At 43.0% G+C, this 25436-nt stretch overlaps 1 non-coding gene across 1 annotated transcript; it reads right to left on the reverse strand.

Annotated features, from left to right (window-relative positions):
• Nucleotides 1-20923: 20923 nt before the first annotated feature.
• Nucleotides 20924-21052, reverse strand: LOC128576599 (small nucleolar RNA SNORA19). Its single transcript, XR_008377439.1, has one exon. It is a non-coding gene; the product is annotated as a small nucleolar RNA SNORA19 (small nucleolar RNA).
• Between the last annotated feature and the right edge of the window lie 4384 nt (nucleotides 21053-25436).

Here is a 25436-nt window from a genome sequence, read left to right on the forward strand (position 1 = left end):
AGTTGATGCTATTTCTGAACTTGATATGGGTCTGTTCAACATTTCCACTTGATTCTGGTTAAGTCTTGGAAGGTGGCGTGCTTCCAAGTATCGGTCTATTTCCTTCAGATTTTCATATTTCTGAGAATAAAGTTTCTTGTAATATTCATTAAGGATTTTTTGGATTTCTGATGAGTCTGTGGTTATTTCGTCTTTGTTGTTTCTGATTGATGATATTAGAGATTTTACTCTTTTTTTCCTGATTAGGTTGGCCAGAGGTTTATCTATTTTATTGACCTTTTCAAAAAACCAGCTTTTTGATTTATTGATCTGTTGTATTATTCTTTTGTTTTCAATTTCATTTAATTCTGCTCTAATTTTGGTTATTTCTTTTCTTCTACTGGGTTTGGGGTTGGAATGTTCTTCCTTTTCCAGTTGCGTAAGATGTCCCATTAAGTTGTTAACTTCCTCTCTTTCCGGTCTCTTGAGGAAGGCTTGCAGTGCTATAAATTTCCCTCTTAGAACTGCCTTTGCAGTGTCCCAGAGGTTCTGATAGCTTGTGTCTTCATTGTCATTTTGTTCCAAAAAATTGGTGATTTCTTTCTTAATCTCATCTCTGACCCAGCTATCATTCAGCATAAGGTTATTTAACTTCCATGTTTTTGTATGGGTATGCAGATTCCTGTTGTTACTCAATTCAAGTTTTATTCCATGATGGTCCGAGAAGATGCATGGAATAAGTTCTATTCCTTTAAATTTACTGAGGTTAGACTTGTGACCTAAAATGTGATCAATTTTGGAGTAAGTTCCGTGGGCTGATGAGAAGTATGTGTATTCAGTTTTGTTGGGATGAAATGTTCTGTAGATGTCTGCTAAATCTAAATATTGGATGGTTAGTTTTAAATCTAAGCTTTCTTTGCTCAGCTTCTTTCTGGAGGATCGATCCAACACTGCCAAGGGAGTGTTGAAATCTCCAACGATTATGGAGCTGGAGGAAATCAAGTTACTCATGTCTGTTAGAGTTTCTCTTATAAATTGAGGTGCATTCTGGTTGGGTGCATAGATATTAATAATTGAGATCTCGTCATATTGAGTATTACCCTTAAGAAATATGAAGTGACCATTCTTCTCCTTCCTTACTTTTGATGGTTTAAAGCCTATTGTATCTGCAAATAAAATTGTAACACCTGCTTTTTTCTGATTACCATTTGCCTGAAATATGGATGACCATCCTTTCACCCTGAGTCTGTATTTGTCTTTTAAGTTGAGATGTGACTCTTGTATGCAACAAATATCTGGCTTGAGTTTTTGTATCCAGTCAGCTAACCTATGCCTCTTTAGAGGACAGTTTAAGCCATTCACATTGATGGAGAGTATTGATAAGTCTGGTCGAATTTTGGGTATCGAGTTTTTCAAAGGTCCAGTGGACATTTTTAATCCTTTTGTCAGTGTGGAAGTTGGAGTTTGATCCGAAGTTTCTGAGTGAGTTTACTTTTGTGGTATAGGATTGGGTTGGTCATTGTGGAGGATAGGTCTGAGAACATCCTGAAGAGCTGGTTTACTTATGGCAAATTTTTTCAACATATGAATGTCATTGAAGTATTTAATTTCTCCATCATAGATGAAACTCAGTTTAGCTGGATACAAGATCCTGGGTTGAAAGTTTTTTTTGCTTTAGGAGATTAAAAGTTGATGACCAGCCTCTTCTTGCTTGAAAAGTTTCAGCAGAGAGATCTGCAGTTATTCTAATATTCTTACCTTTGTACGTTATAGTTTTCTTTCGCCGGGCTGCTTTGAGAATCTTCTCTTTCATGTTAACTTTAGTGAAGCTAATTATGATATGTCTGGGAGATGGCTTATTGGGGTTGAATCGTGCTGGGGTTCTGAAGCTGTCTGCTATCTGAATTTCAGATTCTCTAGGCATGTCTGGAAAATTTTCTTTCATAATTTCATGTAGAAGGTCCTCTGTGTCCTTGGCAGCCACTTCATCATTCTCCAAAATTCCTATAACCCTTATGTTGTTTTTTTTCGAATTATCTGAGAGCTCTCTGAGTGAGTGATCCGTTTTTGCTCTCCATTTCTCTTCCTCTTTGAGAGAATGGGAGCGTTCGAAGACTTTATCTTCAATGTCAGAAATCCTTTCTTCTGCTTGCTCCATTCTGTTACTGAGGGATTCTACTGTATTTTTCATATCTTTGAGGGCTGTAAGTTCTTGTTTCAGTGTGTCTAAGTCTTTGGTGGTTTTGTCTTTAAATTCGTTAAATTCTTGAGACAATTTTTGAATTTCTCCTCGAATTCCTAATTCCATTTTATTAATCTTGTCTGCAAACCAAATTCTGAATTCAACTTCTGACATCTCAGCCAGTTGTTTATGAATGGGATCTTCAATCACATCTGCCGTATCTTTTCTTGGGGGGGTTGATCTATTCTGGTTATTCATGTTACCAGAGTTTTTCCGCTGATTCCGCCCCATGGTTTACTCCCTTTGGTTTTTCCCCTGGGGTTTTATCGAGGGCCCGTACAGTGTTGTGGCCTGAGAAACTGGGGCCCTGTCTGGTGTGGTGGAGCAAAGTGGTTCTGTCTTGTTTTCAGCTGGTTTCTGTTCGATCCTATTGCAACTTCCACTCTGGCCCGAAGTCTCAGCTGTGTGGAAAAATCAGCAATTAAGTCACCCCGCCTGCCCACCTCTGGCCCCAGTTGGAAAAGGAAAATCAAACCTTCCTACAATCGCACACCCAGGGCACCGCCTGAAGAGTCCTCAGTCTATTAGCCCAGTTCAAAAGGTCCGAATCAACTGTCTCAATTGGCACTTGCCTCGGGTGGAAGGGTTCAAGAGGTCTCTAGGAACTGGATCACAGGGGCCTGGTGACTCCTCTGACACAGCTCACTCCAGTGCAGCGTGGAGTCAGGAGGAGCCACCCAGCAAACAGAGCAGTCTGGGAAGGTTGACGTCTCCTTCCCCACCCTGCCCCTCCGTCGGACCCAGTCACTGGTATCTCTGCAGATGGCTAACCCAGTTGCCTGCAGTGAACAGACACCCCAGGGGTCTGCACCCGCCCGAATCGCAAGGAAGTCTGCCAGGCCCCCGCAGACTGCCGCTATCTAGCAGGAGGAGATGGGGCCCGACATCTTTGAGTGTTTGATGCAGGTGATGGGAAGGAGGTGCTCACTCAGGCTTAGCCCCGTCCCTGATGCATGCTGCTAACAGAACAGAACAGAACAGAACAGACAACTTTGTGAGGTTCTGTCTCTGTTCCTGTCGTCGCCTACAGGAGACGGGCTGTTTTGAGTTCAAACGTCCTTGCCGCTGGAGAATTGCGTCTGAACACCTCTCTGGGTCGGCCCCGCCCTGGAGGCCTCCGGGTCTGTGAGCCGTGTCACCGGTGGCCTCCTCTGGTTGCCCAGGGAGACAGGGGGTGTGGCCCCAGAACATCCAGAAGTGAGCGCTCCGCCGCTAAAGAAAAAACGGCCGTTGATCCACCTCCAGGGAACCGCCGCTCCGGTGTGGGCACTCAGGCGACCCTTCTCTCCTCCGTCCCGTGCCCCAGAGTCAGCACCGAGCGGCCGCAGTTTGTGCTGGGTCCACACCCCTCAAGAGATCCCCCAAGAATCAGAACTCCCGGGGGATGGGCCCCCAGACCCCGATTGGGAGTGGGGCGGGGGGAAGCTAGAGTTTCACTCAGTTTCACGCAATACTATGGTCCGGGGAGGGCTCCTGCACTGCACTGCAGGGAAGTGCCGCCAAGGCCTGACCTCCCCCCAGCAGAGTGCCCTCTCCTCGCTCACGTGTCCCAGAGTCAGCGCTGACCCCACGCAGCTCAGGCACTGTGCACTCCCCTTGAGAAATCACCCAAGGAGCCGAACTCCTGGGGGATAGGCACTCAGACCCCGAGTGAGAGTAGGGGCTCTCAGCTCTCAGCGGGGAGGCCAGAGTCTGATTCAGTCTTGGGCCCCGTATGCCTGGGGAGGGTTGCTGCACTGCACCGCAGGGAAGCGCCGCGAGGCGCGACTCCCCCTCAGCCCGGTGCCCCCTCCCCACTCGCGCGCCTCAGAGTCAATGCTGACCAGTCGCAACTCGGGGACTGTTCACTCCCCTCGAGAAATCACCCAGGGATCCGAAGTCCTGGGGGACAGGCCTCCAGACCTCAGTGGGCGGGAGGGGAGCGCCGGGGATTCAGGGCTGCCGGCAAAGGACTCCCAAAGTTCCACTCAGCCCCATGTCCGGCAGGAGAACGCCACGGCACCCCAGCAGGGGAGGTAGGTCCAGCTCCCAGAAGGTCCCTCCCGTGGAGTGCAGTGGGAGGGCCCCCAATCTCTGCCCGCTTGTTAAACTGTGGGGCTCCAGAGCCGGTCCCATGGGGGAGGGGGACTCACGTCCGCTTGGCGGTGGACTCTGCACCCCTTTGTTTGCGTCCTTGTGATCACGACCTGCCCCAGCGGCGTTGATGTGCGTTCCCCAGCCCCCTCTCCCGGTGAGGCTCAAGTCCACCAGGACACTCACCAAACCCCTGTCCCTCAACTCTCCCCCTGGACGGGAGCCTCCGTCGAAAGCTGGCCCCAGTCCGCCATCCTGTCTCCCCCCTCTGTTTCTTATGTTTCTTATTGTTTTATCCTGTCTCTGACTTTTTCTGGCAAAGCATTGCCTCCTCTACTTCCTATTCCTCATGACACAAAAGCTGACTACTTAAAATATGCCTGGACTATTCTAGGTGTGCTGCGTAAATTAGCCTATCTAGTCCTCACAATAGCCCTATGGGATTTGTACAGTTATTATCTCTTCAGGGCAGAAAGTGAAATGGATGGGCACTGACAGGCCCAGAATCTCACAGCCCTACACAGCAGGGCTGGGGCTCCCCAGATCTGAGTCAACAACATAGTATTTTATTTAACTCATGTGAGTAAATGCTTCCTTTAGAGGGCTAGCTCTCCCTCTCTCAGTCCACAGTGACACTGTGCTAATATTTTCAAATAATTTGGTGAAATGCTATGAACAAGGTAGAAGCAATTGCCCTGGTTATGAAAACACACATCTTTCAACTTCAGTTAGAGTCTTTGGAAGTGTCATGAGAGGAAACCTGGTAAATGGATAGATTGTCTTAACAGGGGGACGCCAGGGAGAAGTGACACAGACAGTCTGGCTCTGAAATGCCTAATGTGGAGAGCACATGGGTGTAGCGGGGAGTGGGGGGGGTCTTCTCATTTCATTATTTCTCTACGATCTTTGAAGAGAAAAGAAAAGGTATTTTAGGAGACCCCAAGAGTGGGTCATGCGTTGTTTAATTGCTGTGTCTCTCACCTCCAAATAACTGGCCCTTCTCCTGCACTTTCAGTAAGTTACAAAAGTTACAAAAACCCAAAAGCTGCCTTACAGAGCGGGAAGAAGAATGTCATGGGTCCCAGCTCATGCAGGTTTCTATATTTGGAATTTGTCTTTTGCTTCGTTCTGTCCTGCCGCCCTCCCGCCTCCCCACCTTTTGATTTCTCCTCTGTGTCCCTTTCACCCTTTTATCTTTCTTGAAAAGAAAATATAGGGCTTTTTTTCTTTTTCAAAAAGAAAAATAAAATTGGCCCCCCTCAGGAAGGGACGAGGAGACGAGTGAGGGAGGAGAAAGTCCAGGAGGTGTCCTGAGCTTGGCCCAGGCTCCAGAGGACATTCTCTCTGGCCTCCCCTCCCCCACCTAAAATCCACCCGAGCAGGTGCCTCTGCCGCTGGCCAGCTGTTTGGAGTGTGCAAGGGCATCCTGTGTCTTCCCTGAAAGGTCTGTTTCTTGCTTCCACGCAGTCCCAGGCTGGGTCTGTGAAAATCTAGTGTCCAACAGGAATCTGCCATCACCCACTCTCTCTGAGTTCCTCCCTTTGCTCTTCCTGGAGTCTGTTTTTAAGTAGAATGTGCACATTGTCTGTAAGCGCCTCACTCCTAAAATTCAGCCTGTGAGGGATGGTGCAGGCCATGCCAGAGAGCAAGAAAGCTCCTAGATCAAAGACATCACTGAGAGAAGCAGACGGCGCCATCTGAAGGGTTCAGCCATTTTGACTCTGTCAGCCATTTTGTTCAGAACTGATGAGTCACTGTGAATCGCAGGTTTTCCACCTTGAGTCATCGGCATCCAATCGGAAACTGCCTTCTGGAGTGGGCCATATGGCAGGACTGGTGGCAGCCAATCCAGAAGCGGTCCCTTTGTTTAGCTTGTATATGCCTACTTTTCTGTGCTATACTATAAAAGCACCCCTGTTACAGAGCTCAGAGCTCCTGGCTTGGATCCGTTGTAGCAGAGTCCCTGGGACCCAAGTTGGAACTTGCAATAAACGGCCCTTTTGCTTTTGCATTGGACTCGGCTCCCTGGTGGTCTTTGTGGGGGATTTCGGGATCTGGGCACAACATCACCAAGAGCAATATTTTTAGCCAGGTACAAGTTTGGGCCAGGAACCAACAGTGGACTAACCCCTCCTCAGATTTTCCTGCTGGGAATAGCCCTCAAATCTTCCCTTTTCCTCCATACTCCTCTCTTTGGTCCCTTTACTTAGCCAGAATATATATAGTGGAATTCACCGGGAAGCCCTCCTGACCCTCCACCCCTAACTCCAAAACATTTCAAAACATTTGGAGCAACCGTGTTCCAGAACACTTAGTAAAAGAGCAGATTAAATATGCCACCCTGCACGCTGTACTTAATTACCTTGTTAGAAACACACTGTAGCTCACAGCATCTAATGCAAATTTCTGTATTTGAGATTTTTATTAAATTTGATAATATAAGTCAAATAATTGCTTCTTTATACTGCAAGGGGTTGGGGCTGACTAACTGCAGAAGCTCAGAGGAAAAACAGGGAGACAACTATTTTCTTGCTTCATTTAGAATAGACCCCCCCCAGTTGTGTTTTCAATCTTTCCTTATTTTATTTCTGTCTCTCTCTCTTGTGCTGGGCTCATTTTGTTGAGGAAGAAGATGAAGATAAATAGCAGTTAGAACAAGCTGCAGTACAGCTTAGCACGGCAGGGCCAGGCAACTTGTCCCATCACTGGTGCTCATTGAGACTGAGTGCTAAACATTTTATAAGTAATTTTCAAATTTGGAGGCCACATTTTAAAGCATCACACACACACACACTCCACACATATAGTATGCATATAAGATTTCATGAACCTGTACTTTCCGTAATTATTGTTCTTTATTTTCTAATCTATTCTGCTCTACTTTGTTCTGTTTTTTAAAAACTCTTAAATGCCAGTTGCAAACCAGTTAAAATTCAATAAAGGAATCTTGATCCTTGGTTTAACTGAAAAAGAAAGAAAGAAAGAAAGAAAGAAAATTCCATTAGATGTTGCTGCTGGTCATGGCACTTCTAAGCTTCATTAAAACCTCAAATGAATGATGGAAACAGTTCCTAAAGAATTCCTCCAGCCCAGAGTGCTAATTATAAAGGGCCAGCCTGAAATCAGATAAGACTGCAGGACCGAGGACAGCTGCACCCTGTGCAGAAGTCTTTGCTGTAGATGACATGGTTGGCTGCAGAAAGTATCCCCTGGCATGTGGCATTATGCTTTAAATGATGTCAGTTACCAAGGGCGCTTCATGTTCAGGCCAGTTCTGGCTGTGCGTGGATGGTTCTCAGCACTGTCCCCCTCCCTGTCACACCTGCTCAAGCCATTGGACCCATCGGGGTCTGTGAGGTGAGATGGCCTCATGTTCACTGCCGACCATGGCTATCATTTTTCTCACCACTTTTCAGACTGGGTTAGGCATTATTACCTTTCATAGCCTCCTCTCACAGCAGACAGATCTGTTTTACAGATCCTGGTTGTTCAATCAATATGCATTCTATGTCAGGAGTAGTTCCCAGTTAATCTAGAGCCCAACATATTAATGTCAAACATTCTATTTTGACCAAGATAGGATAGATCAAAATTATGGACACCTGGAGAGAGGGAAAAGGTAGGAGATGAAGGGAGGAAGGAAAGAAGGGTAGACAAAGACATTCGATTCAATGCCTTCTTCTTGGAACACAATGCAGACATTATTTTATTAAATACTAATCATTCCATTAAAAAGATGGTAATTAACCCTATTTATATGAAGATGATCTTCAGGAAGTCTGAGCTGAATTTTTCAGATGTTCTGAAGCTAGTGGGTATTGTGCACTAGAACACGGTTCTGCCTGGGCTCCCTGAGCATGCTTTTCCAAATATGCATGTTACCAGCTGAACAGGTGCACTGCTGGCTGCTTTGAAGGAAGCCAATACTCCCAGACAGCAGCGGTTACAGCCAAGAGAGAGACTAATATCACAGCCTCCATGTGAGGAGAAGGGAGGAATTTCTCAAATCCACACCCCTGAAAATTTGGTGCCAGTGTTTCTAAAGCAGCGGTTCTCAACCTGTGGGTTGCAACCCCTTTGGACTGTATTAAAGGTTCGCAGCATTGGGAAGGTTGAGAACCACTGTTCTAAAGATACTTTGACAAGGACTAGGGAATTGCATCTGCTGATTGGCTTGGGAAGAACTCATAGGGTCAGGAAGCAGAAATTGTTTTCTTGCTCTGAGTGAGTTCCTGGGTGACTTGTTTCCTTAGTGTGAACTAATGGACTGGTTGGGTCATTTGGTCCACAGGAATGCAAGGTCTGGAAGATATCTCAAAGATGCGACACCTGAGTGGTAAGCAATTATAGGGAAGAAAGCTAGGAAACACACACATTTTATACATACACACACACACACACTTTTTTAAAAATTAGGCCTATACCAGGCCCCTATCATAGTTCTCACATTACTGCCATTTATTAAATTTACAAAAGGTGGTTTCACATATGGACATTGTAATTTCCCTCTGAACCACAGAGAACACCAAAAAGGAACTTTGACCCCAAAAAGCCACTCTTGATATTGTACTTGCACACTCAAAAATTTCTGTATATCCAAAAGCTCTAAGGAAACATCCGAGATGGAAGGAAAGCTGAGATCCTGAGGCTGAGATTCTGCATTACTTGACAGGTCATGCAAGGTATTTCCTTTGGGACTTGGGTGAAAAAGATAAAAAGAAGGGAGGGAAAGGAATAAAAGTAAAAGTGAGGAGAGAAAGAGAGATTTAAGATACACCACCCAAGAAAGGGAAAAAAATGTAAGATAAGTGCCCTTGGGTAACAGAGGTCACAATGGAAATGGTCTGATTAAAACATCTATCCTTAGTTTGTTTCCTGCCCTCGTCTCTGTGGTCACTGTTCACGGCGCATTTATACTTTACAGATTTGAACTGTGTTCTGGGTTGGTTTAGATGTGACCTCTTTCCAGAGGCCAAACCTTTGAAAACTTTTGTCAAATCAATACGACATTCTCTTTATTAAATCATAGCTGTGTACATTAATGCAATCATGGGGTATAATATGCTGGTTTTATATACAATTTGAAATATTTGTATCAAACTGGTTAACATAGCCTTCACGGAAAAATATGACATTTTTATGATTGTTACTTAATGTTTTTGGGTAAAAAAGTTGCCTATTTATAATTGAAAACAAGGAGAAACAGTTGTGTTGTGGTTTGGGAAATGCTCCCTAGAAGAGGGGCCCTCTGCCAGGTGCTAATTACATTTCTATTGTATTTTGGATTCATGCTTCTCACACTAAGGAGAGGGAGAAACTTTCGGTGGAAAGGGAGGGGGCTTGAAGATAATTGAACAAGGTGAAAATGAATGCTCATTAAATTCCACAATACAGGAGGACTCATTTCTTGTGAGAAGGCTGTAAATATGACTTTTAATGAAGTTATGACATGGTTGCCAATAAAAGTCATTTACTCTGCAGTATTACAGTTAATTATACACAGCTGGAGCCATTTGTGGCATGTCCCTTGTTAACTTTCCGTCACTGCAGATTAACCCCTTCAACACAGGATCAGCCAGGAACCAGGCAGATTTAGAACTACAGAAAACATTAAATAAAGGTCCCGTGTGTCTCAGGGTAACTCACAACTTTCCCCTCCCCTCGGCAGACCCGCCCTCCATGAGCATGTTGGAGGGTAAGGTGCGAGTATAGAAAGGAGGCGAAAGAGAAGTATGATGCCCCTCCCCCAAGTAGACATTTCCCTTGATTTGTGGTAAAATGTATAGATATAACTTTTTTTTTTTTTGAAACCAAGTTTTACTTTGTCACCCTACGTAGAATGCCCTGGCGTCATAGCTCACAGCAATCTCAAACTCTTCGGCTCAAGTAATCCCCTGGCCTCAGCCCCCCGAAAAGCTGGAATTACAGGTGCCTGCCACAAAGCCCAGCTATTTTTAGAGATGGGGTCTCACTCTGGTGAAGGCTGGTCTCAAACTTGTGAGCTCAGGCGATCCACCTGCCTTGGCCTCCCAGAGTGCTCAGCTTACAGCCGTGAGCCACCAAACCCTGCTGATGTAACCATTTTGTCACTGGTATTAGGGGCATTTTATTAAATTTGTTTTATATATACTGGTAACAATCTAACAAAAACACTACTACCATAAAGTCAGGTGAAACTGACACATTATCCTTAACAGCTTAACCTGTTGACAAAGAGCCTATTGCACAATTGGCTGGAAGACATTTCTGTTTCTGAAAATCTTGCATTCTGAGATGGATCAATAAGCATAGGGACCTATAGGCCGACAGCAGTTACAAGATAACTCAGCCACCCCCGTGGCTTATGCCAGGATCCAGATGGCCGCACATCCTGTAAGTCCCGTTTCCTGGAAATGCTGTGAACAATGGAAAGTTCCTATTGAAATGCTATGAATGGCGGAAGTTCCTGCTTTGTATTTCTGAAGATAATTTCAACTATGGATGCAGCGTCCTACCTTCATTCTGGGAGCCTGGTTGTTCTGCAAAGCGAAAGCAGTGCCTTGTATTTTTATTATGAGGCAGGAGTGGGGGACCTTACTCTGTGACCAGAATTGTCATATGGTTTTGGTTTGGGGGTTTTGATTCACATTAACAGACTTCTGTCCATGAGGATTCAGCTGCCCAAGCCACCAAGATGCCGTGCTCAGGAAACAGAGCTCACAGACATCTTTGTGGGGCCCTGGAATTGGCTCTCAGGATGACCTGCCCCAGACAGGTATGGCAGAACCTTGTTCTATTTTTTGTTTATTCTGGTTCAAAACAATGTAGTTTTCTCGTTTATCTCTGCTCAAGACTGAGCTGAATTATTTCGGTCATTAATTAATCACCATCTGGTGTCTCTCTGCCAGTGGTAAGTGCTGAGAGATTGATTCTGTGATGTATGTCTGCAGGATTTTACAAAATTCCCATTGACTCCAGCCTTCTCTTGCTTCTCAGGACTGTTTCAAGGGAGCTACTGTTTCTAGGAGGCCACAGGCCAGTCTCTACATCTTTGTCCAGAAAATCACTCCAAGTCCTGTTACATGTAATTGATCTTTTCCTTGGTAGGGGGGTGGTAGGGGATGGTGGGGGCAACATCATCTAGGAAGGACTTGCTTGTATGCAACCCCCTTTATATGTGTTTCTGTAAAGATGGATTTTTTTTTTTTTTTTTTTTAAGACAGAGCCTCTCTTTGTCCCTCCTGCGTGGAGTATTGTGGCATCATACTACGATACATACAGTAACCTCAAACCTACTTTGGGCTGAAGTCTCCAAAGTAGCTGGGACTACAGGTGTGTGCCACAAGGCTCAGGTATGTTTTTTCTCCTTTTTTTTTTTTTTTTTATTTTTTGGATAAAGGGTCTCGCTCTTGCTCAGGCTGGTCTCGAATTCCTAAGCACCAGCAATCCACCCACCTCTGCCTCCAAGAGTGCTAGGATTTTAGGCATGAGCCACCGTACCCAGACCGAAAGGTGGATTTTTCTGATTGCTGTCAGTTTTCTGTGTGTGTCTGTGAGAAAAGCCACTCTTCACAGAGTTATAAATGGTCTGTTTATAATTACAGCTCCTCTCCCTTGGCAGCCAGATTTCTTAGACATTAGTTGATCATGAGAATCTGTCCTATTTCCACCCTCTAAGACAAACACATATTTCTTCTATGAAAAGGGAGAAAGCATATGCAAATATATATTTTTTTTTTATTGTTGGGGATTCATTGAGGATTTTTTTTTTATTGTTGGGGATGAATATGCAAATATTTTTTAAAACTGAAACAGTTTGTTATGGCTTGGAGAGCCGAGGGCCTGGGCTGGTTTTTCTATCAGGTTGTGGATAAACCTAAAGGATGATGAACTTGGAATTCAGATGGAATTGATAGGGTTTATCTGGAGTCTGAAGATCTCTCATTAATGACCACCTTCTCAAGAAATTGAAGGGCACCTGTATAATCTGGCCTTTTCTTGATTTTTCTCTTGAAAGATATGAAAGAGTAATACCCTTTGATAATCAACTGAGAAACCTCCACCCTAGGAACTTAGTACCCAGACCAAGAGCCCTACCAAGAGCTCAAACCCAAGGAAAAGGGCGGGTTCTTTATAGACAAAGGATACGCCAAAAGTTTCCCAACTTGTCCAAGATATTTTTGATGTATAATTTAAAATATTTTGTGAGTATAGCTCTGGTATAACTTTGTCTAACTAGAGAGGACATTAATAAATTAGAACACAACATTTTATAATTAAAGAAGAGGAGAAAGAGATTGAACTGTTAATGCTTCCTATTGCTAACCTTTTAAGGAAAACTTCCCAAACAGCTGGGAGCGGTCCAGCTGTGCTGGCATGGGAGATCACTAGGTGGGAAACAAGGCAAGGCAAGTGGTTATCAGCCAGCAACAAAAGCTCATTCGCCTGCACCAATGGCAGCTCCTAATACACTTTCGGTACCTGGTGGGTAAATGCAGGTATTACGAAGTCCTAGTTTATTTACACACCTATGGACCAAGGTAAACCTCTTGATAAATTAGGGGAGATTAGTAACTTAAAATTTAGCAATGCGTCTTCCAATCTTATTACAAGGCAAAATAAAACATAAACTGGATATTTTACATAAGATTTTTATGGAAAGTAATTCTATTTTGCATTTTCTAAATGTCCAAGGCTGTTTTGAAGTCACATGCATTATCTTTGTTTCCACACACCGTTCAGGCTTAGGAGTATATATGAAGTCAGGCAACTAAGTTTGAGAACTCATCCTAGAAAAAGTGCTACATACGTCATTTCTGAATATCACTACCATCACCTGCAAGGTACGCCCTCGGGAAGCTGGGAACCAATGCTAGCACCTAGTTCACCCTTCAAACCACTTTTTCTAGCACAAATCCACAAACTCAATTCTCTGACCTCATATATATATGGTACTCAAATGTGACTCAAGTATTACAGTATTAATACAGTTTTTTTCCTTTCTAAAAGTGTGTACACATATTTTTGGCAACTTGTGTGTGTATGTTCGAGATGCATACACATAAAAGAGATATATATGTATATATATCTCCGTATATAGACACGCATAAATCTGTATATATGTGTGTGTATATATACATATATGTGTATCTCCATATACACACACACAGAAGTTGCAAAAAATATGTATATATATTTTTAGAAAGAAAAAAACTGTATTAATATTGTAATACTCGGGTCACATTTGACTTCTGCACTTACAAGAGATACAAGGTAAAAGATAACAAACAAGTTCAGTACACATCGAGTGTTACAAGTTTTTTTTTTTTTTTTTGCTGGGGCTGGGTTTGAACCTGCCACCTCCAGCATATTGGGCCAGTGCCCTACTCCTTTGAGCCACAGGCACTGCCCAAGTGTTACAATTTTAATACAGCTTTTTTCCTTTCTTCAAATGTGTACACAGTTTTTGGCAACCTTTGTATACAATACGTTTAACTAATTGCATTATAACACTTACTGTCTTCTCATGCAATGGTTTAGTGAACTTTGGACAATGCTGCAGATCATCTGGGGTTGTTTGCTCTACTTGCACCTCAGAGTAAAAATTTATCTTTTTTTTTTTTGAGACAGAGCCTCAAGCTGTCATCCTGGGTAGAGTGCTGTGGCATCACAGCTCACAGCAACCTCCAACTCCTGGGCTCCAATGATTCTCATGCCTCCGCCTCCCAAGTAACTGGGACTACAGGCGCCCGCCACAATGCCTGGCTATTTTTTGGTTGTAGTTGTCATTGTCGTTTTAGCTGGCCCCGGGCTTGATTCAAACCTGCCAGCTCCAGTGTATGTGGCTGGCACCTTAGCCACTTGAGCTACAGGCTATGCCCAGAGTAAAAATTTAAATGTCACCTCTCTGGTGAAATATCCTGGTCTGTAAGCAACAAATTTGCTCTTGGTAAAGCTCCAGTGAAGGTGGTGAAGTCGATGTGGTAGAGCCATTCTCTGATTTGGTTTATATAACATTGAAGCTGAAACTGAAGACTTTAACTTTGTCATCTAAATATATTTGTGTATAAAGGAACACAGAAATTGTTAATGGTCATTTAGGTTGTTTACATTTTGGAAATATTTTGAATAAAGCTTCTATGTGTATTAATATGCAAGTCTTTTGGTGGGTATATTTATATGCAAGTCTTTTGGTGGGCATATACCCTATGCAGGAATGAGATCCTTGGTCTTAAGGTAAGTGTAGGATTAAATTTATAAGAAACTACCAAGCTCATTACCAAAATGAGTGAACCTTTTTTTTTTTTTTTTAATTAATTCCTCATTTCCAAAGAACTGAAGTTTCTTATAATTGATGGGATAACTTCTTCTATTTTGGTTTATATTAAATTATTATCTTTCTAGTTAATAAACTCATCCAAACACAATAATCATTTCTTATCTTTAGGTCTCTATACCTTATAACCATTTTTCAACATAATAATGGTGGTCTTTTAAAAACTAATTTTTTATATATTTCTTTTCCCAAATTTAGGTCCATAATTCAGAGTAATAAAACCATTAATCTACTTTTTACATCTAGAATATCACTTCCTTCAGGGCTTCTGGGAACCCCCAAGATTTGTTTCTTCACCTCATAAAAGAATGGATGCTAAAAATAATTAGGCTTATTTGTGTTTATAAAGTATTTATAATCTTTTAAAATTAAACTTTACTTTTTAGAGCTATTTTAGGTTCAAGGTACAGAGATTTCCCCTGTACCTCCTTCCCCCAGACAGGTGTGATCTCCCCTGTTACCAAGATTCCCCACAAATCATAATGTGGGGAATATGATATCACAAATACCATAATGTGATATTTGATACAATTATGCCACGTCATTGTCACTCTACGTCCATAGTCTGCATTAGGCCCACTCTTGGTGTTGTATATTCTATGGGCTTAAAGAAATTCATATTGACGTGGATCGCCGTGGTGATAAAACACAGAGTCATTTCACTGTCCTGAAAGTCCTCTGTGCCTTGTCTATTTGTGTTCACTATATTCTTAATTAGCTCAACACTATATTGAGAGCTGTCCTGTTCATCAAGGTCAAATATGGGAAGAGCTATCTAATCAAAAAGAGAAGCTTAATCTTACCTAAGTAAATTATGTACAGGTAAAATGTTATTAACACAAACATGATTCAACCATTGTTTACCCTATAGGATAAGTACAAGCCAAGAAGTTCACCAAGTTGAATTTTGAGAAGTTTCATTCATAGGTTTGAAATGGCCTTATCAGTTGGCAACTATTTTAACACCTCCTTTGCTGGATGACTCGGAAGGGCCTAGAAATGTGAATGTACTGTTACTCCTTGTGGTACGTTCTTCCTCTGGGGATAATCACAGAAAACTTGCGAGTTGTGCTCCAGCAGTAGGCTCTACTCCATTTTAATTGTTGTTGGTTACTGTGGTAAATTAACCGCAGCCGTTAGGTTTTAGAATCAAGAAGGGGTTCCTGTTTTTTCTGACATAGTTGCCTAGAGGGTTCTGCTACAAATTTCAGGTCACAAATTGAATCTCGGGGGAAAAGCATCTACAGCGTCATAGCTTCTGCAAAATCATGTCCTAGACCCTCTGGGTGCTGATGGCAGGGAACAGTAGACACCCCTGGGGAGCCAGCACACGGATTCGCAGGCACAGGATCCCAACAGTAAGTGAGCAAGGAAGACGTGTCGGCTCAAACGGCCGTCTCTCCCTGCGAGCTGCCCAACTTGGTAAGCTCAGGTGCCGGGGACTCAGGTCGAGAGGCTGTTCTAAAGAGTAAGAAAGACACGTTCACTGAACCTGTCAGCAAAGACTCCCCAATTCAACTTCAGTCCTACTCTTACTGTTCACACTTCATCCCCTCTAATCTGACTAAAAACTGCTGCCTGGGAGAATGTGACCACCCGGCGGTGTGTGGGGACGAGAGGAGATAAAATGAAGGAGAGGAGGTTGGAAGGAGATTTTACCCCCTCCCCCGCCCCCCAAAATAAAAAACCCTGCCTGGAATAAACAAAATTTGGTCTCACTGTGTCCCTTACTAACTGACAGGTGGGGTGGGGAAATCAAGTCACTGAGACCGCTGCCGGCCCACCCCCTGACAGCTGTGACCGTGGTTACAGGTAACAGTGGCAACTGTACTTAGAAGCCCATGATCATTTTCCTGGGTGATGTCTTCAGGTCCTTCAAAGATATCCTGACCTCCTTGCCCATCTTCCTATCCCCACCACCCCAACTTTCAGAAATTACAATGCATCTAATTTTTTAACTTAGATGATGGATCGTTTTTCACAGAGCTGTACAGTGTGAAAAGCTGACCCCTCAACACTTTACCCAATACACCAAATGGAAAGTGGCTCTTAAGCACCTCAGACTTGGCAAAGGCTGTAGTGTGGCCTTCTGCTCCAGTAGAGCCACATGACGGCTCTGCGACTATAACTCCCCGGTCCTGAACTGTGTCTGCCCACGGGCATTGCCAGTGTGCTGGGCCTGCTCCCCAGAAGAGAGAAGGTTCCCACAACTTTTTATTGGGGGGCAGCTCTCAACCGCCCAAACCCACTTTATTTGCACCTCTATGCAGCTGAAAAGCCTGGAAATTTATGTTCATGTTCTACTTATTCACCAGTGACTCCAGCAACTCTGTCCTTGATCAGCGTGGCCCTGACATGTGATGTCCTCCTTCCCCAGGGCCCTGCGGGACGGAGCCGCGCTCAGGTGTGCCTTTATTTGGTGCCTCTCACTCGCTTTGCCTCCTTCTCTTCTGGGTCTCCCTTCCCCACTCTCCTCAACTTTCCCCAGAACCACACCTTGATAACTAACCTACATTCTACTAGGAAAACATTCTCCCAGCGTGGGCTCTGTCTCCCCAGTATCCATAGCACCTGCTTCCAAAGCACAGCCATCACAGTCTGCAGCCTGAGGTCCACCTCTCCCTGCAAGAGGAAAAGGTCCAGCTTCTCTGTCCTCTCCAGTAACCCCAAGGTCAGGCACCTCAGGCTTCAGCTGGCTGCTCAGTTTGGGGCCCAGGTTTTGCCAATTTCAGATGAAAAAGACTAGGACCTGGGCCCAGGCGTGGGGAGGTAGTTTCCTCCATGCCAGTCCAGTCTTTCCACCTACTGGAGCTGTGGCAGGTAACTGAACCACCCCAGCAGCTCCCTGAGAGTAAAGGCCTCTCAGCACAGCAAACCGTTCCTCCTTTTCCTTCTTCTGTTTTGACAGAGGGAGCACACCCTAGTTCTATGGGAGAAAATAGTTCTTTCTGAAACAGGTGTTTAATTGCTCCTAGGGAGAAAACAAAACCAAAACATGGCATCATAGACTTAAGAATGATGTAACTCTTACCAAAGCTTGGCTCATGTCACATGAGTCACCACTCTCCTGTGAATGGCTGCATTTCACTGGGGTTCCAGCTCCTGTTACTTTCTTTCTCATGCCCAGATCTTTTCTGTAGTAAAAGATGGAGGCAGTGTGGAATTGACTCCACTTACCCTGAGCGTACACAGGTAATATGGACCATGCAATGCATTATGGTTGTGACTCGTAGGCATGTAAGTTTCTTACTGGTTAAAAAAAAGCCCTCTTTGCAAGATGGTGTTAAAAGCACTAAAAACTCAAGGCTCAAAGGAGTAAGGCACTGGCCCCATATACTGGAGGTGGCAAATTCAAACCCAGCCCCGGCCAAAAACTGCAAAAAACAAAATAATAATAACAATATAATAAAAATTAAAAAAAGTCCCTATACAAATGGCTTAATGACATGAAGGTATTATGCAAACACATATAGTACAGGATCTTGAAAATAGTTTAAACTTCTATTTTTGATTCTGAAGATGCTCATTACTCTAAGGAAGAGGGTAAAGTGACAGTCTGAATGCTGATTCTCAGAGTTTAAAAGCAGAGCTGGATTTCAGCCTGGGAGAGAGACTGGGTTAAAACAGTCTTAACCCTAAGGTTTAATCTGAAAATTATACGGTTTGCTTGTTTAATCCAATCCTTGAAAGCAATTTATTGTATTATCAGAATACAGATCCCAATGCTGTGCACAAATAGCTCTCATTAAGACAATCAGATTAATTAAGATCTTACTATAATTTATGAATTAGGCTGTATCATCCGTCCTGACAGCCAGGAAGACACGGACTGCCAGCTGTTAATGTGTATCCCCGTCATTTTTAATGCCATGTCTACAATTGGGGAAGGGCCACTAATGAGCCCAGTTTTTAAAAATTAATTTGCCAGCCTCTGTGGAAGCTAGACATGGCCAACAGACACAGTTCTGGCTCAGGGACTAAGTGGAAACCCTTAGAAGTAACTTCCAAGAAAGCTTGGAAGGGGCACACTCAGCTGGAAGTACATTCCTTTGATCTTAACCTTCCTTTCTTCATTCCTGGAACATGGACAGGTCTGGAGCCACCATTGCCAGCCAGTCAGAAAACCAGGAGCAGAATGTTCACAGGATTTCAGAGACCTGAGACTTACTAGTTGTGATTTGTAAAAAAAGACCTTCCTGTTCCTCTGGGAAAAAGGAAAGCTTTAGTTTGTTTACACCACGTTTTGGCTTTGTTTTGTGTTTGGATGTTGTTACTCATTAACCTAGCCAAAAAGTATTTGTCTGAATTTTGACCTGGGAACGCAGAATCTAAAAAAGCATATATTGTTGCTATAAACCTTGTCTATTTTTTAGATATACCATTGATGTATTTCATTTTATGTTATAAAGATGAGTGAATAGTGACATCAGCTCTGCTAAGTTGTAAAAATGAAAATAAAAAACAGTAAGTTTGTTACGTAGATGCTGTGACTGCAGAAGCTAAAGTCCCTTGGTGCCCACCTGCCAGCACCACCAGCAAACTAATTTCTATGTGTCACTGAATTTATTCTGTAAAAAAAGCCATCACCTTGGGGGAAGTGACAGGATTTCATTTACAAGGGATTGCCATTTTGTGTAAAACAGTTTTGTTCTATGTGGGTTTTGACACCAAGGAGGAGCAGAGCAGGGACTGAGCTCCCGCACCAAGGTGAAGCCAGAGGCAGCCGGGACACGAATGCTTCAGAAGCAGCAGCTTCATCCTGCTGCACGTTGCAGGGGACATTGTCCCTTGTTTCTAACTGTCCCCCAGACTCTGACCTTAAGACATTCATTTATCAAGGCTGCCCCCTCTGTTCATTGCTGCCTGTGTCTGTGGACTTGGCTGCTTGTGATGATAACTGGTGTCCAGCACTCCGGGGGCTGTGTCCTTCCTCCAGGGCTGCATACACCTTTCTCACTGTGGAATTATCAAGGAAATTTGGTGCCAAGGAAAGGCTAATTGTTTCAAGTTCCATGAGGGTTCATTGTGGTGCAGAGTTTGAGTGAGTCATTCTGGGGATGCTGAGCTCTGCAGGAGAGACCCCAACCTCAGTGTGGGGAGTTTCATAAGCCGTCTGTTCTGAGGAGCTTGGCTTAGTCCATCTGTTCCTGGTTTTTGGAAACCTGAGGTGAAGAAAATAAATTATGGAAAAACAAAAATGAAAAATGCCTCTGGTTCCTGAATTGCACTAAGTCTGCTTGTCCTCCTAAATCACTTGTTTTCATCCAGATAACCAAACCCTGCTGGGTTTCCTAGACAGATACAGAAAAGAAACATCTGGATGTGAGGATTTTTAAATCTTTCAAAATATAACCCATTACTACATTGGAGCATAACATTTCCAATTATTTTGGCAAAGAAATAAAAGTAGCATTCAGAACATGAAACTCCATTTTATGACTTGTTTTTCAAGGCCATTCATGAATTTTAACTGAGTCTCTGGTTGAATCGCCTTTTCCCCAAAGCAGAAAGGTGTAGCCAAAGCATCAAGTATCTGCCTAGAGATGATAGAGTCGTAGCCTCTAAATACTTTGAGTTAATCGTGGGAAAGGGTTTATGCTTTGCAGCCTTGGTTTCAAAAAAGCAAAATTAAGCCTGCAGAAATTATGGGGAATGAAGTGTCAGAGCTCAGAGAATACTCAGTTAAGTTTTAAACGCACTTCCTTGGCTGACAGAGGGTCTGTACATGACAAGGATCAAAAGGAAGGGGAAGCCGACGAGTAGACGGTGCCTCAGCATGGAAAGACTGAACTGGGGTCGTTCCGTGCCTTGCCCTCGTCCTACTAGTCACGGCAACTTGTTTTCTATTCTCAGGCATCGCTGTAATGAATATTGTGCTACAGTTAAGAATTATCAGGATAGATGTTTTCTGTTTTTATAGTTATTTTCCACATAAGCCAAAATTAAGGCAGGGTTTTTTGTATGTTTGCTTGTTTTCAACACAGGGTTAATAAGAGCCACTATTTACTGAGCACTTTTTATATGCAATGTCATGACAGTCATGGCAAGCAGAATTCATGCCCATTTTATCCCAAGAAAAAAAACTGAAGCTCAGGGAATTCTGAACTTCTCTAATTCCAGAACTGAAGCTGGAATTAGAATTCCAGGCTATCAACTCCAAAGTCTGCTCTGAACCATCGTACATGGATTATACTATCCTTCAAACATATCTTTTAAAATCCTAGTTTCCTGAAACAGTAAACCTAAAGGGTCACATCTTTTGTAGATAAAGACCTGTTATTTACCTAATACATTTAACCACTTTCTACAAAGTTTCTTGTCTGGAGGAGACTGGCAGCATTTCTACTTAGAGTTATTCTGCTAATTCACCTTCGACTATTTGTCTAGCACATAAGAAAGAACACTGCTCACATAGAAAGAAAGCAGGTCAATGAAATGTGCACTAAGGCTGGGTTTTTATTGTTTCTCTTTTTAATAGTTGGAGGCTTTTTTCTTCCTTTTTTTTTTTTAAGTCTGCCTCTTTGCTGAGGGTGATATTTCCAGCTTTATGTAGGGATCTCAGTCCTAGACCCCTGCCTGACAGATCTTCTAGATCCAGCCTGCCATTTAAATTTGAGGTTCTAAGTGCCTTGCGTGGAATCCGTGCCTCCCAGGCACCTGTTGCACTGACATCAGCTTCCACCCTGCTTAAAACGCTCTGATATGTACGATGAGTTGACAAATTACTTCTTAGGTTCTGTATTGGTTTTCTGTTGCTGTCACAAAAAATTGCCACAAACTTGGTGGCTTAAAACTACACAAGTTTATTATCTTGTTCTGAAGGTCAGAGTCAGAAATCCAGCATGGGTCTCACTGGGTTAAACCTCAGAAATCCAGCATGAGTCTCACTGGGTTAAACCTCAGAAATCCAGCGTGAGTCTCACAGGGTTAAACCTCAGAAGTCCAGCGTGGGTCTCGCTGGGTTAAACCTCAGAAGTCTAGCGTGGGTCTCACAGGGTTAAACCTCAGAAGTCCAGCATGGGTCTCGCTGGGTTAAACCTCAGAAGTCCAGTGTGGGTCTCACAGGGTTAAACCTCAGAAGTCCAGTGTGGGTCTCTCTGGGTTAAACCTCAGACGTCCAGCGTGGGTCTCACAGGGTTAAACCTCAGAAGTCCAGCGTGGGTCTCGCTGGGTTAAACCTCAGAAGTCCAGCGTGGGTCTCACTGAGTTAAACCTCAGAAGTCCAGCGTGGGTCTCACTGAGTTAAACCTCAGAAGTCCAGCGTGGGTCTCACTGAGTTAAACCTCAGAAGTCCAGCGTGGGTGTCGCTGAGTTAAACCTCAGGAGTCCAGCGTGGGTCTCACTGAGTTAAACCAGGGGTAGCAGGTGCCGTGTTCCTTTCAGAAAGCTTTGAGGAAGAACTCATTTCCTTGCCTTCTCCTTGTCCATTTCAAAGCCACCAAATAGAGTGCCTTTTTCCATTAGAATATTATGGGGGTACACATGTTCTGGTTACATGAGCTGCTTTTATGAAATCTGAGTTAAAGTTCTAACTGTGATAGCATGCATTGTACCCGTTAGGTGTGAATTTACCTGTCGCCTCCTCCCCTCCCATCTGCCTGCTTTCCGCTGAGTTTTACAAATGTGCTTATGGGTGTTGATTGACTAGTTACAATTTAATTGTCAGTACTTGTGTTTGTTTTTCCACTCTTGTGATACTTCTCTTAAAAAAATTTCAACCCATATGCTTAATACTAAATTGAAACTAGTAGATTAACAACTACAGGCCCACACACAAAAGAAAAACACAATTAAATTCAAGAAGAGGGAGGGAGAAAGAGAGGAGGGTGTTAGGTTTGTTCGTACTTAACAGGTACAAGGTATGGGTGTATGGTGCATCTCCTGGGTGAAAGACTCAACTACAACTTGGACTTTGTTTTACAAATGCAAACAATGTAACCTAAGCCTATGTACCCGGATATTCACACACACACATACACACACAAAAAAAATGGTCTTCAAGCAAATCACCAATAAAAAAATCTAAAACCCCAAGGAAAGTGGGCAAAGACATGAACAGAAGCCTTTCAAAAGAAGGTGGACTAGTGACCAACAAAAACAAATACTCAACATATCTAATGATCAGAGAAATGCAGACCAAAAGGTGCTTAGCCATTGAGGATTGAGCTACAGTGAACATTCTAGTACAAAAGTCTTTATAGTAAAATGATTTTTTCTTCCAGACAGATACCTAGTAATGGGATTGCAGGATCAAATGGAACGTCTACTTTTAGCTCTTTGAGGATCCTTCATCCCTCTTTCCATAGGGGTTGTATCAGTTTGCAATCCTACCAGAGTGGTTTGTGTATACCATGAAATACTATTCAGACATTTAAAAAGATGGAAACTTTACATCTTTTGTATTTACCTGGATAAAGTTGAAATACATTCTTCTTAGTAAAGTATCACAAGAATGAAAAAGCAAGTATCCAATGTATTCAGTACTAGTATGAGACCAATAGACAAACAACTTCACACCCTCAGGAGGAAAAAACACGATAAAATTCAAGCACAGGGAGGGGAAAGGGGGAAGGGATCTGTAAGCTCTCACCTAATAGGCATAGCACACCCCCTGGGTGAAGGGCTCAACTACAACTTGAACTTTGTAAGTTGAAAACTTTACAAATGAAAACAATGTAACCTAATAGTTTGTACCCTCATATTAATCTGAATTTTTTTTTAAAGGTGCTTGGATATAGTGCCTTGGCCTCCCTTCTGCAGTCACGCCTTCCTCTAACTGTGATCTCAGCTGGTAAAAGGTCTCTTTTTTTTTAATGACTCTTAATTAAATTGGGCCCTTGATAGTCCAAGATGATCTCCCTACCTCAAATCTTTAGCCTTAATCACTTCTCTAAAATCCCTTTCTCCTTGTAAAGTAACCTATTCACACACTCCTGCTATTAGGACTTGGACATTTGGAGGCCGGTGGGTAGCTGAGAATATTCCTGCTACCACAAATTCTTGCTAATCCTGCTACGGTTTAACAGGTTTTTCTACAAGAATATGGGATTTCAAGACATTTTATAGTTCTGTAAGCCAATCCAACTATAAAGCAGAGAATGGTTACAGAAAGGGATTTTAGAGTGTTGTGAGTTCATTTTAATTTTTTGTATAATTGTCATCTTTTTCTTTCTGGGTTAATCTTCCCTCTAATGAAGCCACTCCCTAGATCAGTCTAGATCTCCATGATGGATACTGTCCTTAGAACTGCCTTGTCTAGGCAAATTATGCGTTTGAATTTATTTCCCTTCTTATCTAATTTACATGTCTTCTGTTTATTAACTTGTAAAGAACCTGTTACTCTGGTATTTAGAAATTCTAAACTACTCCAAGAAAAAAATGTCTTCACCAAAATTTATCTTCTTATGATTTCCAAATATGAGAAGAAATACCATGTCATGGTTGTCAAAAACACAAGAATTCTGTTCCATTCCTTCTATTAATGATTTGGGGAGCCCTCAATTTACCATTTCATTTCACTGGATTTCAATTTCCTGTGGGTGAAAGGAAGGGACTGGGCTAGATGACCTCAAAGATCACGTCTACTCTAGGAGGGGAAAGTCCAGTATAATCCTCTAATGTGGAGGACTTAAGCATGAGAAGATGTATCCTTTGTCAACCTGAAACCTACACAGCTCCCTCGACCTCTCCTCCTCCACACACACCTCATCTCCAGCCAGGCTCAAATACCCAAATGTTCTGCGGTACAGGGTTGCAAGGCATTTTGGAGGATAATGGCAATGTCCTCTTCAACAAGAGCATCTCAAATGGCTTCCTGAACAACCAAGTCAACCAAGAAGTGCAAAGCCTAAAAATAACCTTCTCAGAAATTCAGGGTGTAAGGGACCTTGTAGGAATCAGAAATTTGACTTTATATGGTTGGTGGGAACTACTTCCAGTGAAATTTGAGTTTGTATGATAATAATTCTGGGGAACCTCTGTTACTTTAATAATAGAACTGTCTACAAGTCCAAGATATAACCTTTAACATGCAGGTATAAATTGTATTGTACTAAACCTGGAGCTACTTTGAATTTATCTTTCTGTCTCATTTCATCACCTTCCCTCAAGCCCCTAAGACAATTGACACTGTTAAGTATAGCAAAGGTTTAGAAACATGCACTGAATAATCCTTACTTAGAATAGAATCAGACAGCAAATTTAATTTACCCCTCAATGTCCATTTACATTTAGTCAATGGGACAGTGCCCGGTGAAAACATGTAATTCCATGACTTTTCTGAGTTTGCTTGCTCAGAAAATGCAGAGTCCAACAGCCATTTTCTCAAATCATAGCCACTCAGTCTTAAAACTTAGACTTCGGTTGTTTGGGAAATTAGCTGGTCTACTCCATGGAATAGTTCACAATTTAATCCATTCAAAAGTAGGACTTCTCCCTTCTTCCCTGTCTAGGGCCTGTTCCAGAAAGAAAGCCTATAGTAGGGAAGAAGTGAGAATAGAATCTTCTGTCTGCCTCACCTCTGTGCACACCTACTAACTGTTATGTTCCACTAGAGCAGAAATGGAAGGGGAGGAAAGCCAGACCAGATTGAGGGGTCCTCAAACTACAGCCCACGGGCCACTTGCGGTGCTGTGATTGTATTTGTTTCCGTTTTGTTTTTTTACTTCAAAATAAGACATGTGCAGTGTGCATAGGAATTTGTTCATAGCTTTGTTTTTGTTTTTTTAAACTATAGTCCGGCCCTCCAACGGTCTGAGGGACAGTGAATTGGTCCCCCGTTTAAAAAATTTGAGGACCCCTGGAGGTAGCCATCAAGTGCAGTAGACT

Source organism: Nycticebus coucang, chromosome 24 (assembly GCF_027406575.1).
Source record: "Nycticebus coucang isolate mNycCou1 chromosome 24, mNycCou1.pri, whole genome shotgun sequence".
NCBI lineage: Eukaryota > Metazoa > Chordata > Mammalia > Primates > Lorisidae > Nycticebus > Nycticebus coucang.